The sequence below is a fragment of the Meles meles genome, chromosome 4, assembly GCF_922984935.1.
Source record: "Meles meles chromosome 4, mMelMel3.1 paternal haplotype, whole genome shotgun sequence".
NCBI lineage: Eukaryota > Metazoa > Chordata > Mammalia > Carnivora > Mustelidae > Meles > Meles meles.
In genome coordinates this window covers 138029623-138047385 of record NC_060069.1, presented here as the reverse complement: position 1 = coordinate 138047385, position 17763 = coordinate 138029623, and the positions used below count along the sequence as shown (strand labels likewise).

Below are 17763 nucleotides of genomic sequence, written 5' to 3'. Positions count from 1 at the left end.
AGATATCCATGTTTCTGTTATATATATATACAGAATATAATTTTCTTTCATCAGGCAGCTCTGATTTAGTGGGACACGTACTAGATTAAATGTCAAAACATTTGGATACTAACTGTGGAGTCATTTAATCTCCTTGAACTTCATTCATTTGTAAAATGAGGATAGTAATGCTTCCTCTGACTGCTACACAGGATGATTAAAATGATTCAGTGAGATATTGTACACGAAAGCAGTTATCACCTGCAAGATATAGTGGTCATCTTTGTTATCCTTGCAACAGATGCTGCTCCTGTCTACTGGCTAGGCAGAGAAGACTGTCCCAGTTCTGCTCAGTTCTGTAGGACTCAGAGGCTAGAAGAAGAGAAGGGAGTGGCTCCTGAGTTGACAATTCCATTTTTTCATTAAAATTCAGAGAAAATAATTTTCAGGCTTCCCCCGCAATGAGACAAGAGTCCTTCCCTCAAAATGCTGAAAAAGCATTTAGGCTTTTCCTTTGTTCTGCTTTTTTATTTAGCCCTGTGTTGTCCAACGCAGTAGTCACTAGTGACTTGTGATTACTGAACACAGGAAGTGTGAGATGTGTGTAAGAGGAAAATATATGCCAGAATTTGAAGACAGTAGTCCAAAAAGACAAAAAAGTGAAATATTTTGTTTATATTTTTTTAGGTTGATTACATGGTATAATAATAGTATTGTAGATTATTGGGTTGAATAAAATATGTTGTTAACATAAATTTTATCTGTTTTGATTATAAAATCTGGCTACTATAAAATGTATAGTTACAAATATGCTCATTTTAAAATTTCTATTGTATAATATCACTGTAGACCATCACGGGGAAGGAAAGAGGTATTTCCTAATGGCCTTATTTACATGCCTCTTGCATTTCTCAGTCTCTATCCACCCAGTACAGGGCTCGCTTTCATTATCAGTCGGGTTCTCAGGCAGCCAGTTCATTTGAGAAGTAGTACATGAAGAAACCAAAGAAAGATGAATAGGAAGGCCATTCCATCATCCTTACAGCACATGGCACAAAGTAAGCAGTCAGTTTCATCCCTTTCTTCATTCATCCATTCATGCACTCAGTGAGAATAGGAATGGAGACATTTGGCAGTATCATACCCTGAAGGGACAAAACAGAAGTGATTTCTCTCTTTTCACGCTTATGGGTTCTGAAAAGGAAGAAATACTCTGATTGAGCTTTATATTGTATGTGTTCAAGTCACTTATTATAATCTTATTCTATAAGATGGTTATTTGCATGCATTTTTTATCTCCCTTTTGAAGGTCTAGATGCCTTGAAGTCAGGGAATGTATTTTAGATACCTTGCTTTGTACCTAACAGGTGCTCAGTAAATGTCATAAAATATTGTGGGTAAAATAAATACTATAATCATTTCATTAATTTATCTTTCTGGTCAAAATTAAAATTTGAACCTAAAATGCCATGTAATTGATTTGGTGTTGATGATATATACATTTTTTAAAATGTGGCTTGTGGTGCAAGATACATTGTGTTGCCTTTTAACAGTTAAAAAAAATTCAGATTTTTAAAATTACCTACAGAAGTAGTTTATTTGAGAGTGGGTAAATTCTTACTAGATTAAGTCCTGCCTAATGAGAAAACATTTACTCCTAAAATGCGGTCCCCACCCACTTTGGTCATCTCAGCAACAAACTGATAAACCCTGTATGAAATATGAAAAAAACAGTAAGAGAAGAACAATAATTCCATTAACCTGGCAGATCTGGAATGAAAACTTAGCCCGGGAATGGAGCAGGTTGGAGGTGGGAACAACCAAACAGCACAGTGAATACTCAGCAGGCTCCCAGCCCAGCAAACCCCCAGAGTCTGAGTGTAGAAGGGAGGGCTTGGGGGAAGGGCGCAGCTCGACTGCAGGGATCAAAGAGAAGCAGGGGAAACAGCCAGAGCGGTGTCTGCTCTTTGAGCAAAGATAATGGAATCCTCTCAGGGTGAAGAGAATGAACACACAGAGATTTAAAAACACAACAAACCCAGAGCTGATCTGATTCCTTTATTCCATACCTCAAACTCATCAGGCTTGTCCTCAATTCAAAATCACACCATATTGAATTACAGGGTTAGAAAAAAATAAAAGGGCATCCTGTTGAGTGTTTTTCCAACCGAAGGTTGCAACTCTTTAGTGTGGGAAATCAATTACGTGGGTGGAAATTTGCATTTAAGAAATGAAATAAGATAGAGAGTAGAGGATATGCACATACTAGGGATAAATACTGTTTATGAAAATTTTGGGGGGTGTGTGTGTGTGTGTGTGTGTGTGTGTCTTTATACAGATAAAACATATTTCCTATGGGTCTCAGTCAAGCAAACTGTCAGACTCAGTGAAAACTGATGTGGTCTACCTCCTGTCTAATTGAGGTATATAAAAATCAATTCTAGAAAATCAGATATTCAGGAATAGTGATTTCATAGACTCTGAGACTAATCCTCACTCGAGGTATTCTTCCTGCATTCTACACATGTAGAAAATGAGACAGATTCAGTGCAGCCCTTCGACAAACACAGTAAGTTCTGAAGATAAGAGGTCCAGGATCAGGCATTTCACTCTGATGAAGCTAATGATGTTTGTCAGAAACTGTGGGCAACCTTCCTTTAAAGCCCCTAATTAAGGAGCTGGGATGAAAAAAAAAATGGTAATAGCATGTCTCAAACGTGAAGCTGCTGCTTGGTTCCTATTCATTAGAGAGCCCACAAACTGTGGGCTCTATTTAAGGAAGGTCTGGGATGGTTTGAGGGAAAAATAACACAATCCCTCAAATGTTTCTCTTAGGTCCAATTCTGCTCTCAGCTTACTTATCTCGCCTCCACTTCTTGAAATTTTAGTCAAATTTGGTTTACAATCTGCTTCATGATTTAAAAGCAGACCGGAATGAATAGAGAAAGGACCAGACAGAGAAGAGAGCAGAAACTGTTAAAAAGATTCTGGTAAAAGTGAAGACGCTCCCATATCCCCTCAAGACAACGACCAGTGACTGAGCGAAGTGATCAATTTCTAACTCTCCAGGAACTAAGCATCAAATTCAAGGCCGACTAAATGAAAAAAGGACCATTAACAACAGACTTCAGTATTTTCTGCAAAGCATGAAAGACAACAAGAGAATGGGGGAGGGGGGGAAGAATCCCTAAAAGAAGTCTGAGTAAGGTTGTGAAGCAGTAGAAGGCTGATCTCTTCCCACCCAAACACAAAAGGAAAGTACTAAAGGTTTTACCATGGTGTGGCCACTAAAAATACCATTTAAAGATGGGCAAACTTCTTTATCGCCCCAAGAAATCAAAGTAAACCATCTGAAACCCAAGCTCTAGGAAATCCCACTGCTCAGATAAAGGACCCAATGAGACAGTGAAACAGCACTATCACTTTCAGAGAGCAGGAGGCTGCCTGGGCTTAACCTCGAGCGGAACCTTTCCTTGGCGCTCTGTGCGGTGAAACAGACATTCTCTCAACTGTATCAGAGACATGGATTTTAGTTGTAATTATGGTCTGCTAATCTGGTGTAGCCTCAGTTAAACAAACGGAATCAGCACATTATCATTAGGTTGCAATCTAGCTTCTCTCTTGCGCAGGTCAGGGAGCGAAGACTATTATTGCCAACCTTGATTCTTATGTAACCTTTTTGGAGCCCCAAATGAAGTTTTTTTCTAGTTTCTCTAGGTGAAGAGATATGTGCCACCCTCCCATCTCACAGACTTTGGAAAAAACCACCAAAAGGCAATACTTACACATGTCATAACTGGGTGCTGAATTGCCATGGATGAGTCTGTGTCAGTCCAGCCTCTCTTTCCCACTGTGGGAAACTGGCACAGAATGGGTCGAGTTCTCTGTTTTCCTGTCCTTTCTTCCCGGCCCATCCCTCCTCTCAGTTAACCTAGTCTGAAGCCTTAGGGTTTTGCTGTCGTATTTTAGGTGCAGAGGAATATTTCTGGTCAAATCGTTACTTTCTCCTAATTCTGAACCTCTCATGGTGGGAATTTCAAGTTAGCTGAGGGCCAATATTAGGGATAATTTGGAGCAAAAAGCTCAGCCGGTGGTTCCTTGAAATCACACCACAATAGCAACTCTTTCCTCATTCATGAGCCTCTTAATAAGCACTTGTCTTCTTCCTTTGTTCTCTTTCTCCCTTCATTCCTTCCTTCCTTTTAAAAAAAAAACAAAACCAAATCTATTGTTTAGAGCAGTTTTAGGCTTACAACAAAATTGAGAAGGGAGGTACAGAAATTTCTCAAATGCCCCCTGCCCCACACTTGCACAGCCTCCCCCATTACCAGTATCACTCACCAGAATGGTGTGTGTGTGTGTGTGTGTGTGTGTGTATGTGTGTGTGTGTGTGTTTTACTAAGGACGAAACTGCATTGACACATCATAGTCACCCAAAGTCTACAGGTTACCTTAGGGTTCACTCTTGGTGTTGTATATTCTAGCAGTTTGACAAATGTGTAATGATATCCAGCTGTCATTATAATATCATACAGCATATTTTCAGTGCTCTAAAAATCCTCTGTGCTCTACCTCTTTATTTCTCTCCTTTCCCCACGCCCGGCAACCATGATCTTTTTATTGCCTCCATTTTTGCCCTTTCCCAAATGTTGTATAGTTGGAATCGTACAGTATGGAGCCTTTTCAGATTGGCTTCTTCCTTTCCACCTTCTTTCCTTCCAAGATTTTATTTATTTGAGAGAGAGAGAGATAGAGACAGAGACAGAGAGAGTGTGACTGGACGGAGGGGCAGAGGGAGAAGGAGAAAGAGAGAGAGAGTCCCAGGCAGACTCCCTGCTGAGCATGGAGCCCACGTGGGGTCCATGAGATCATGACCCGAGCCAAAATCAAGAGTTAGACGCTTAACCAGCTCTTAGTAATGTATACTAATGTTTCCTGCATTTCTTTTCATGGCTTGATAGCTCATTTCTTTTTAGCACTGAATAATATATCGTTGCCTGGATGTACCACAGTTTATTCATTCACCCACTGAGGATATCATGGTTGATTCTAAATTTTGGCAATTATGAATAAAACTGCTCTAAACATTTGTGTGTAGATTTTGTGTGGACATAAGTTTTCAACTCCTTAGAATAAATACCAAAACCATGATTGCTGGATCATATGGTGAGAATATGTTTAGTTTTATAAAACAACAACAACAACAACAACAAACTACCAGTCTTCCAAAGTGGCTGTACCATTTTGCATTCCTACCAGCAATGAGTGAGAGTTCCTGTTGCTCCATATTCTTGCCAGCATTTGGTGCTGTTAGTATTCTGAATTTGAGCCATTCTAATAGATGTGTAATGGTATTTTGTGTTAATTTACATTTCCCTGATGACATATGATGTGGAACATCTCTCTCTCTCTCTCTTTCTTTCTTTCTAAGAAAGGGGCTAAGGGAGAGGGAGAGAATCTTAAGCAGCCTCTGTACCAGGCTTGATCTTATGACCCTGAGATAATGACCTGAGCTGAAGCCAAGAGTCTGATGCTTAACCAACTGAGCCACTCAGGAGCCCCTGAAGAATCTTTTCACGTGCATATTTGCCATCTGTGTATTTTTATTGGTATAGTATTTGTTAAGATCTTCAACCCATTTTTAGTCGGGTGGTTTACATTCTTATTGCTGAGTTTTAAGAGCTCTTTGTATATTTTGGATAATGATCTTTTTCAGATATAGGCATAATTGGAGATATTGTGGGTTCTGTGTGTGATCACTGCAGTGAAGTACCCCAATAAAGCAAGTCAGATGCGTTTGTTGGTTTTCCAGTGCATATAAAATTTGTTTATACTATACTAGAGTCCACTAAGTTTGCAATATCATTATGTCTAAAAAATGTGCATACCTTGATTTAAAAATACCTTATTGCTAAAAATTAGGCAATTATCAGCTGGGTTTACACCAAGTCATAATCTTTTTGCTGAGGGAGGGTCTTGCTTCAATGTAGATAGCTGCTGACTGATCAGATGGTGATTGCTGAAGGTTGAGGTGGCCTTGGCAACTTATTTAAATAAGATAAAATTGAAGCTTACTGCATCCATTGATTCCCTTTCACAACTGATTTCTCTGTACCGGTGATGCTATTTGATAACACTTAACCAAGAGTCAAACTTCTTTTAAAATTGGAGTCAGTCCTCTCAAATCCTACTGCTGCTTTATCAACTAAGTCTATGTAATATTCTTTTTTGTCATTTCAACAATCTTTACAACATCTTCACCAGGAGTAGATTCCATCTCAAGAAACCACTTTGCTCATCCACAAGAAGTAACGCTTCATCCATTGAAGTTTTATCATGAAATCACAGCGATTCAGTCTCATCTTCAGGCTCCACTTCTAATCCTGGTTTTCTTGCTATTTCCACCACATCTGCAGTTACTTCCTCCAGTGAAGTCATGAGCCCCTCAAAGTCATCCGTGAAGGTTGGAATCAACTTCTTCTTAATTCCTGTCAAGAATGATTTTTTAAAAATCTCTTCCCATGAATCACAAGTATTCTTAATGGCATCTGAAATGGTAAATCCTTTCCAGAAAATTTTCAGTTCACTTTGCCCAGATCCCTCAGAAGAAATCACTATCTATGTCAGATATCTCCTTATGAAATTTATTTCTTCAATTAAAAGATTTATGGGGCGCCTGGGTGGCTCAGTGGGTTAAGCCGCTGCCTTCGGCTTGGGTCATGATCTCAGGTCCTGGGATCAAGCCCCACATCGGGCTCTCTGCTCTGCGGGAAGCCTGCTTCCTCCTCTCTCTCTGCCTGCCTCTCTGCCTATTTGTGATCTCTCTCTCTGTCAAATAAATAAATAAAAAATCTTTAAAAAAAATAAAATAAAAGATTTAGAAGTTGAAATTGCTCCTCAACCCATGGGCTACAGGATGGATATTATGTTAGCAGGCATACAACAAGATTCATTTCATTGTACATCTCCATTAGAACCCTTGGGTGACCAGATGCATTGTCAATGAGCCATAACGTTTTTTTTGTTGTTGTTGTTGTTTTTTAAGATTTTATTTATTTATTTGACCGAGAGAGATCACAAGTAGGCAGAGAGAAAGGAGGAAGCAGGCTCCCTGCTGAGCAGAGAGCCCAATGTGGGGCTCGATACCAGGACCCTGAGATCATGACCTGGGCGGAAGGCAAAGACTTAACCCACTGAGCCACCCAGGCGCCCCAAGCCATAACGTTTTGAAAGGAATTTCTTTGTTCTCAACAGTGGGCCTGAAATACTCAGTAAACAGATGTGCTGTCATTCAGGCTTTATTGTTCCATAGAACACAGGCGGAGTAGATTTAGTACAATTCTTATGGCACAATTTTTGTAATTGTAAGTGATCAACTTAAAGTCACCAGCTGTCTTGGCCCTGATAAGAGTCATCCCGTCCTTTGAAGCTTTGAAGCCAGGGATTGACTTTCTAGCTGTGAAAATCCTAGATGGGATCTTCTTCCAATAGAAGGTTGTTTTGTCTACATTGAAACTGTTGTGTACTGTAGCCACCTTCATGAGTTACCTTAGCTAGATGTTCTGGATGACTTGCTGCAGCTTCTACGTCAGCACCTGCTGCCTCACCTGGCACTTTGATGTTATGGAGACATCTTCTTTCCTTACACATCATGAACCAACCTCTGCTAGCTTCCAGCTTTTATTCTGCAGCGTCTGTATCTCTTTCAGACCTCACAGAATTGAAGAGAGGGAGGGCCTTGCTCTGGATTAGGCTTTGGCTTAAGGGAATGTTGTGGCTGGACTGATTTACACAGAGCACTCAAACTTTCTCCACATCAGCAATGAGGCTGTTTCACTTTCTTATCATTTGTGTGTTCACTGGAGTAGCACTTTATTTTCCTTCAAGAACTTCTCCTTTGCATTCCCCACTTGGCTAACTGTTTGGCGCAAGGGGCTTAGCTTTTGGCTTACCTCACCTTTCAGCATGACTTCCTTGCTAGCTTAATCATTTCTAGTTTTTTATTTAAAATGAGAGATGTGTGCTCTTCCTTTCATTTGAACACTTAGAGGCTATTATAGGTTACTAATTGGCCCAATTTTATTATTATTGTGTCTCTGGGAATAAGAAGACCTGAGGAGAGGGACAGAGATGGGGGAACGGGTGGTCAGTAGAGCAGTCAGAACACACACATTTCTAAATTAAGTTTCTTGTTTTATAGAGGTATGGTTTGTTGCACCCCCAAACAGTTGAAATAGTAACATGAAAGATCAATGATCCCAGATCACCATTACAAAAATAATAATAATAAAAAGGCTTGAAATACTGTGAGAGTTACCAAAATGGGTTGCAGACACAAGAAGGAAGCAAATGCTGTTGGGAAAATGGCACCAACTTACTTGCTTAGTGCAAGGTTTATAATAAATGCATTATCTGTGAAACACAATAAAACAAAGCCCAGTAAAATGATGTATGCCTATATGTCTTTTGTGAATATTTTCTCCCGGTCTATGATTTGTCTTTTAATTCTCTTGATACTGTCTTTTGCAGAGCAACAGAATTTTAATGAGGTCCAGTTAATCAATTATTTCTTTTATGGTTTGTGTCTTTGGTGTTAAATCTAAAGTCATCACCACAGTGAAGGTTATTTAGGTTTCCTCCTATGTTACATTCCAGAAGTTTTGAAGTTTTGTGTTTTACATCTAGGTCTATTATCTATTTTGAGTTAATTTTTGTGGAAGGTATAAAGTCTGCGTCTACATTTATTTCTTGATTTTTTAAAAAAATATTTTATTTACTTGACAGAGAGAAATCACAACTAGGCAGAGAGGCAGGCAGAGAGAGAGGAGGAAGCAGGCTCCCCGCGGAGCAGAGAGCCGGATGTGGGGCTCAATCCCAGGACCCTGAGATCATGACCTGAGCTGAAGGCAGAGGCTTTAACCCACTGAGCCACCCAGGCGCCCCTATTTCTTGATTTTTTTTGCACGTGGATGTCCAGTCATTCCAGCACCATTTGTTGAAAAGACAATCTGTGCTCCATTGTATTTCCTTTGCACACTTGTCAAAGATCAGTTGACTATATTTATGAGGTTGTACTATTGGGTTCTGTATTCTGTTCAATTGATCTATTTGTATAGTCTTTCACCAAAAAAACACTGTAATGATTTCATAGCTTTACAATAAATCTTGGTAGCAGGTTGTGTCAGTCCTCAAACTTTGTTCTCCTTAAATATGGTGTTGCTTATTCTGGTTCTTCGTCTCTGCACATAGACTTTAGAATCAGTTTGTCAATATCTATAAAATAACTTGCTGGGATTTTGATTTGGATTGCACTGAATATACAGATGAAGTTGGGAAGAACTGACAACAATGTTAAGTTTTCTGTTCATGAACATGGTATAGCTCTCCCTTTATTTAGTCCTTTGATTTTGTTTCTCAGAGTTTTGCAGTTTTCCTCATATAGGTCTTACACATATTTTGTTAGTTATACTTAGTATTTCAATTTGGGGGGTGCTAATGTAAATGGTATTATGTTTTTCATTTCAAATTCCATTTGTATCCTGTTGGGTTTTGTATATTAGCCTTGTGTCCTACATCTGCCTCTCCCCTTCATCAGATATATCTGAATGTCTACCATGTGCTAGGCAGGCTCTAGAAGCACAATTCTTCCTCCAGAAACTCAGAGTTTAGTGAGCAAGGTAGATAAGTAAATATAAAATTTGAAAATATATGTTATTATAAGGGATTTTGAAAGAGGTCCTTCAAAAGGGCCTTGGTGGTCCAGAAAAAGACTTTTTGGAGTCTTTGGAGCAAGGGCATTGTAGACAGAAGATGACAGAGGAGATTGGATGAAACAAGATGGGTTTTCAGGGATCCATGTGTGGTTGAGTAGCAAGAGATAGGGCTGAAGGGGTAAGTGGGGTCATATTATTATGTCTCTTGTTAGGGACTTTCCTTTTTTTGTACAGATCAGTGATTTAAAAAAAAATTTTTTTTCAAGTGATTTTAACAGCAGAATTTTTTTAGTTAAGTCTTGTATAGTGGGCCAGTATAAAAATTAGGTTAAAAAACATTTCATTTGTATTCATTTATTTTGTAAATTAGAACAATGAAGATAAGGACATTTGTTTGAATACAAAATTGATGGAGATTATAGATGACAGTTATGTCTTATATCAGCCTCAGCTTTGCAATTCTTTGATGTCTGAGTTTTTTTTTTTTTTAAGATTTTATTTATTTACCTGATAGACAGAGATTGCAACTAGTCAGAGAGGCAGGCAGGGAGAGAGAGGAAGCAGGCTCCCTGCTGAGCAGAGAGCCCGATGTGGGGCTCGATCCCAGGACCCTGGGATCATGACCTGAGCTGAAGGCAGAGGCTTTAACCCACTGAGCCACCCAGGCGCCCCTGAGTTTTGTTTGTTGTACTGTAGCAAGATAATTTTGATTCACAGAGAAAAATAGTTGCAAGTGGTCACAGTTTTAAAATGTTATCTGGGAATCTCAGGATTCCTAGTTCCATATATTCTACATATATATGTGTGTGTATATATACACACATATTTATATATTCCCTGTTCTCTCTATATTATATATATGTATATATATAGATGCATGTATTTATATATACATTATATATACATGTATATATAATATATATGTATTTATATAAACATTATATATATATATAGAGAATATATATATATATATATATATATATATATATATATATATATTCCCTGTTCTATATAAAGAAATGGAAGAAATATTTTGGTTCTTAGGTCTACACAAAACTGAAATTCTAGTTTGGGTCACTATGAGGATATGATACCAGCAATTAAAACTGAATATACCAGAGGGTAATTTTCAGGAAAAAAAAAAATGAGTTCACTTTTTGACATTTTGTGCTTAAGGATTTTTTTTAATCAAAATATAAGAAGCTTCTTCTAAAAATGGAAATAATTGGCTCATCAGAAATTGAACGTGAACAATATATTATTTTAGAGTTATGTAACCTCATTTTTCTCCAACCTCCTCTGGACTGCTTTTGATAAAATTTTACTGGTTCATTTAAGAAATTCTTCACTTTTGTAAATTCACACAGCTGCTCAGCCTGTAGTTCAGAATTCTGCTGCTTCATTATTTCAAATTTCTTGACTTGGCTACAGATGCATTCAGACCAATGTCATTTTATATTTAACAAAGTTGGAATAGTTCACAGAGATTCTTGTGTCCTCCCTGATTGCAACACATGTCACAGCTAGGTCATGCTACCACTCTTCTCCCTCAGTCAGGTTGACTTCAAATGTATTTATTTAGTGAATGGCTTGTTATAGAGAAAAATGTTCTTAATATTTCTCTGTCATACCATCACCATCCATTTATTCATTTACTTAATTATCTCTCTGGTGGAAATAGATGCTAGATTCTTCCATGATTTTGAAGATAAATTATTGTGTTAATTTTCTAGAGCTGTACTAACAAAGTACCACAGACGGGGTAGCTAAAAAACCCAGAAATTTATTTCTTATAGTTGTGGAGGTTTCCAGTCCAAGATCAGGGTGTCTTGGATCAAGGTGAAGATTTAGTTTCCTCTGAGGCCTCTCTCCTTGTCTTGCAGATGGCTGTCCCCTTGCTGTCTCTTCTTGTGTTTTTTCTCTGTCAGTTCACCTCTCTGGTGTTTCTTTGTGTGTCCAGATTTGGTCTCCTTATAAGAACACCAGTCAGATTGGATTAGGGCTCAAACTAATGGCTTCATTATAACTTAGTCATCTCTTTAAAGATCTTATCTCCAGACACTGTCACATTCTGAGACACTGGGAGTCTGGGCTTTAACAGGAACTTCAGGAGACACCTTGCAGTCCATAACAATGGTTAACTACTCTTCCTTGGGTCTCATAAAAAAGACAAAAATGACCTCAAAAAATTCAGGTTTTCTCTTTAGCTTCATGACTTCTCATTTCATTTGTATTTTGATGAAACTTGGAACAAGTCTTTCCCTCCCTCATGAGAAAAAGGGAGACATGTCTTCTCTCTGTAAGGCATCATAGATAATGCAATATTTCTCAGCCTTTTCATTATCAGAACACATAGGAGGGATGTCACACATCCATGACTAATGAATGGCTTACTAAGAGCTTGATCTGTTGAATCCCTTATTCCAAAGCTGTATGATTTGCCCAAAGTCTTATCTTCCTTAAGGAGGATACTGTCTCTACTTTAACAGAGAAGTGTCAGGCAAGGCTACAGTCTCATCTGAAGGCCTGACTGGGAAAGGCATACAAGATCCAAGGACTTCCAAGATCACTCACATGACCTTTTGCAGCATGCTGTTGCTCCTGGATTGTTGGACTGGGGGTTTCAGTTTCTTACTGGCTCTGGGCTTAAGGTCTCTCTCTGTTCCTTGCCCTATGGACATCTTCATAGTGTAGGTTGTGTTGTGAGCAGCTGGCTCTTGGCTGTTGGCTTCCATTAGAGCAATTGAGAGAGTAAGAGACTGAGCAAGACATGAGTAGTCTTCTTGTAAACCAATATTGAAAGTGGCATCCATCACTTTTGCTGTATTCAGTTCAGTAGAATTGAGTCAGTAGGTCAGTAGGTCTAACCCACCCTCCAGGGTGGGGGGACTATAAAGGGTATGAATATCAAGAGGCAGGGATCATTTAATGCCATTTTAGAGACTATCTATCATGGTCATCTTTAATCTGGAACAATTTTTCTTTGTCATTCATCATATTGGAGAGTACAGGTCAGCTATTTTATAGAATACTGATATGGGTTTGGCTTGTGTTTCCTCACAATTTAAATTTAAGTTATACATTTTTGACAGAAAATATTATGAAATTACTGTGTGTCCTTCTCAGTTCATCTTATCAAAAGTCACATGACACCAGTTTCTCTCATTATTGGTGATGTAAAATTTGATTACTTGATTCAATTGGTGGACATCAAGTATCTCAATGGCAAGTTTACAATTTTTTTTCTGTATAATTTTAGATACTGTTTTTCAGTTCTATAATTCTCATTTGGATTTAAAAAATATTTTCTATTTCTCTGCTGAGATTTCCTTTGTTTATATCACTGCACATAGTTAAAATAACTCTTTAAAGCCTTCTTTACTTTATTGAATGTATTTCTAATAGCTCCTTAAAGTCTTTGACAGATAATTCCCACACCTGGGTCATTTTAGCATTAAGACTGTTGATTTTTTTCCCCTTGAGAATTTCCCTTGTTAGATTTTCCTGGTTTTTCATATGTCAAGTAATTTTGAAGTACATGTGGTCATTGTGATGATTATGTTGTAAAGATTTTAGACCTGGTTTTATTCATTTGAAGAGTGCTGATCTTTTTATTTTATAGAACATTCATTTGATTAGACTTAAAGGGCAAATTCTGCCTCACTTATGGAGAATGAAAGTTAAAATCTTGACAATAAACATTTTTTCTTGTTGTTGTTGTTATTATTATTTTATTTTTAACTTGAGCCGCAATCTTTTTGGAGTCTGAGCCATGTATAGGTAGTTTTGAGGTCAGCCATAAATTTGAATAAGGATATTTATTAATAGAATCAGGTTGCTACATCCATGGATCTCCCCCTTCTGTGAATTCCAACTCACTTTCTGAGGGCTCTAGTTACCGTGTCTTTATTCCTGGATCTGCAGGCCAGAAACACCATCTGTGGGGAGGTAATTTCAAATAATGTAAATAATCTCTTTCTCTTCAAATTCTACTCAAATTCTTACCCATTGATGATCTCTAGGTCTCCATTGATGATTCTTGTGTGAATCAGTTATTGTGATGATCACAAAAGAGTGATTTTCTATCTTTATTATTTCTTCAGTATTTATTAGTTATCGTTCAGGTTAAGGAAGGACTTCCCAAAGCTTCACTCCCCATTTATTTATTTGTGTTTATTATCAGTGTGCATTCATGGATTCAACTGTATGTTGAGCGATTTTGTTCATTAAACTATCTTATTCTGTAATTTTGACATCTTCATTGAATTTAGTTTTGTAATCTCTCTTAAATGATTTTAATAATGTAAGTTAATTATTAAATTAAATTAATTAAATAACTTAATTAATTTGAAGTTAATAATTTAAATTAAATAATTAATTTAAAAATAAATTCTCATGACTTTTCCATTGACTCATGATGTTACAAAGCAAATTTTATCCGTAACAGTCGTGTTTTTGAATTAAGAATTTGTTCTGAGGGGTGCCTGGGTGGCTCACTCAGTTGTGTCTGACTTCTGCTTGGGTCATGATCTCCAGCATCCTGGGATGGGACCCTATATCGGGCTCCACACTCAGCGGGGAGTGTGCTTCTCCCTCTCTCTCTTTTTCTGCCCCTCCCCCACTCATCCTCCCTCCCTCTCTCTCATAATTAAATAAAATCTTTAGAAAATTTATTCTGAGAGTTGGTAATCTTAATATTGAACAGTAAGATAACATAGTATATAGTAAGAGAATCATGTGGTTTATCTAGTTTTTTATTGTATATACTCACTAAAATGGTCTTTGGCAATAATAATTATGAACTACTGTTTTTAGAGTAGCATTTACTAAATATTGATTACATCATACATGATTTATAAACCACAAACTATGTAGTTTCTAAGATACTATTCTAAAAGGATCACAACCAATTCTGTAGTCGTGCACACACATATTTGGGTGTGATTTACAGAAAGGAGCCTTTTTTCTCTTGTATATCGACTAAATTATATATAGTAGTAATCTTAGGAAATGTTTTAAGGAAGCTCATTAGGATAAATATATAGTTTCTGTGGCAAGACAATTCATTGAAATACACTAACTTATGATTTGTTCTTGTTGCTATAGATATTTTATCCCCCAGCCTTCTAAGATGGTAACCCAACTGGTGTCTAGAAGACAATTGCCTTTGAGGTTTGTTTGTTGAAAATTAAGTTTGGGGCTGGATTGTGCCAGTGCTGTTGCTTCTAGGGTTAAGAGAGGTGAAGATGAGCTGATCGAGGAAGGTGTTTGGAAATTTGACTGATTCTGATTCCATGATTCTGTGAGCTCCCTTTTGGTGCTCCTGGGTGATAGCAAGACCACTGATAGCAATGGTGGGCTGGTGCTTCAGGAAGGCTGGCCTTATGTGAGGCTTTCAGGTTTACTATGGGGCTGCTCACCTCCAAGGGACTGGGTGGACTTAGACAATAGCCACATCAACTGTGACTACAGAAATCTAAAGATGGGAAAAATGTTTTCTGAATGTCCTGGAATGCACAAGATGCTTAGGATTTTTACAGAATTCAAAGGATAATAGACACTTTTGAACACAAGATAAGGGATTAGATTTTGCTAGATTAGAAAAAAAAATATAGTTATGCTACAATCATATACCTGAGGGCTTTGTGGTAAAATTGTTAATTGTTATACCTTCATGACAGCTATATGGAAGTTATAACAGACATTTATTTGCACTGGTTATTTAAGACTAATCCTTCAAGTTCTGAGGCCCATGACATTGTGGTATGAAAAGATATTTGGTATGTCATTGATGTGGTCAGAAGAATTGCTCTGTTTGCCTGCAGCTTCAAGTCTACTGATGAGCTGAGATTGCTGTAATCTTGTAATCACAAGTAACCTTGCTTAATTGGGTTAGTAAATTCTTCCTTAGTGGGCAGGAAACTTCAGTTAGCTGGGAAGCTTTAGTCTTGGGAACCCTTGAAATGAATTATGGGAACATTTAAGGGATTGAAAACCATTGTATTAATATTTTGTATTAAAAAGGAATCTAACATTTTTTTTTTAGATTTTATTTATTTATTTAACAGACAGATCACAAGCAGGCAGAGAGGCAGGCAGAGAGAGAGGAGGAAGCAGGCTCCCCACTGAGCAGAGAACCCGATGCAGGGCTCTATCCCAGGACCCTGGGACCATGACCTGAGCCGAAGGCAGAGGCTTTAACCCACTGAGCCACCCAGGCACCCCTAACATTTGTTTTTTTTTTTTAATTGCATATTTGTAACATTTAAGAGAACTTGAAAATCACACTATTAATAAGCTTATTAGGTTAATAAGTATACCAACTTTAGGAAGATTTTGTGTGTTAAGTCAGCTACCGACGTATTTAAAAAGCATAGAGAATATATATATATATTTTTTTAATTTTTTAGAAGTTTTATTTATTTAAGTAATCTCTATGCCTAACATGGGACTCAAACTCACAACCCTGAGATCAAGAGTCTCATGCTTCTCTGACTGAGCCAGCCAAAAAGCATATGCCCCAAAAAGCATAGAGAAGCATGTGTATTAAAGCATAGAGCATTAATTAATATATTCTCCATATATTAATTAATTGTATTAATTAATATATTCTCTATAAATTAATGCAATTTAACATGTTTGAAGCTATTTATTTGCCAAGAGTATGTGTGATATCAAACATAATTCAAAGAACTCTTAAAAGTTTCTGTTAAAACGTACTACACTTATAAATGAGAAAACTATTTGCAAGCTGAACCTAAAAGCCTAATAAGAAGGGCATTTTTTGAATTTATGGCTTTAATAGGTTGAACTAGTTTCAGTAAACAGTGATTTTTTTTTTTTTTAATGTATAAAAATCCCTCTTGAGGATATTGAAAGCCTGAAATCAACACAGAGGTAGAGTTCTGGAAGGCTAGTTGCTAGGTGGATACATTCAGTCTGTAGAAGAGAAAGCCCAGCTTAATGACTGTGTACTTTTTCTGTTATTATATGAATTTGAAATTTATCCATAAACATGATACTATCTTTGGAAATGTCAATAAGCAAGATAATGAAAATAGACCAAGTAATATTCTCCCAAACTTGGAAGTTTTCTGGATCACACTCACATATATACAGATATATGCATCCTTATGTTTGCTAGCAGCAATAACGTGCAGTCATGCTAGGTAATAGATGCAGGAGTGCCTCTTCTAAAAGATAGGGAGCCTCCTGAAATCTGTCCTTGTCCCTTAGGGCTTTTGGGATTTGTGGGTAGTTCCTCTGTGCCTTCATCTCCTGCTCTCTCCCAACTGTGTCATTTGCTTATGGAAATCCTAGGCAACTTACTTGATCCCTATGATATGAGTGAGATGCTATGGTCTTTCATTAACCCTTGACTTTGCTCCTAAGTTATTCCTCTTTGAGGGAGGATAGTTCTGGCTTCTCATGAACAATGCAAGATTTTGAAGGACAAAATATTTATGTTTTCAGTAGACATTGCGCTAGTTCGGAGTTTCCTAAACCGTTTCGGTTTATGATACCACCATTAGTGTCTTGATAACTTTTCTATAACACCCCTGAGCCAAAAGAAATGCCTAAGGGGTGCCTGGGTGGTTCAGCTGGTTAAGCGCTTCACCTCAGGTCAGAATCCCAGGAGCCCCACATGGGGCTCCCTGCTTCTCCCTCTCCCTCTGCCTGCCACTCCCCCTAGTTGTGCTCTCTCCCTCTGTCAAATAAATAAATAAATAAAGTCTTTAAAAAAAAATACCTAATAGTTCCATTTATTAAGTTATCAGATTCAAACACCTTAATAAATATTTGTGGTTTTTTAAAAGATTTTATTTATTGATTTGACAGACAGAGATCACAAGTAGGCAGAGAGTCAGGCAGAGAGAAAGGAGGAAGCAGGCTCCCTGCTGTGCAGAGAGCCCGATGTGGGGCTCGATCCCAGGACTTGGGATCATGACCCGAGCTGAAGGCAGAGGCTTTAACCCATTGAGCCACCCAGGTGCCCCAATATTTGTGTTTTAGCAACCAAGTAGCTATTTGTAAAGCCAGGACATCCCTGAAGCATACTTGGTTTCATTCT

At 37.7% G+C, this 17763-nt stretch overlaps 1 long non-coding RNA gene across 2 annotated transcripts in view; it reads left to right on the top strand.

Annotated features, from left to right (window-relative positions):
- The window catches only part of LOC123940861, a 128103-nt gene that overhangs the window by 63087 nt on the left and 47253 nt on the right, over positions 1-17763 (top strand). The window lies entirely within an intron of this gene.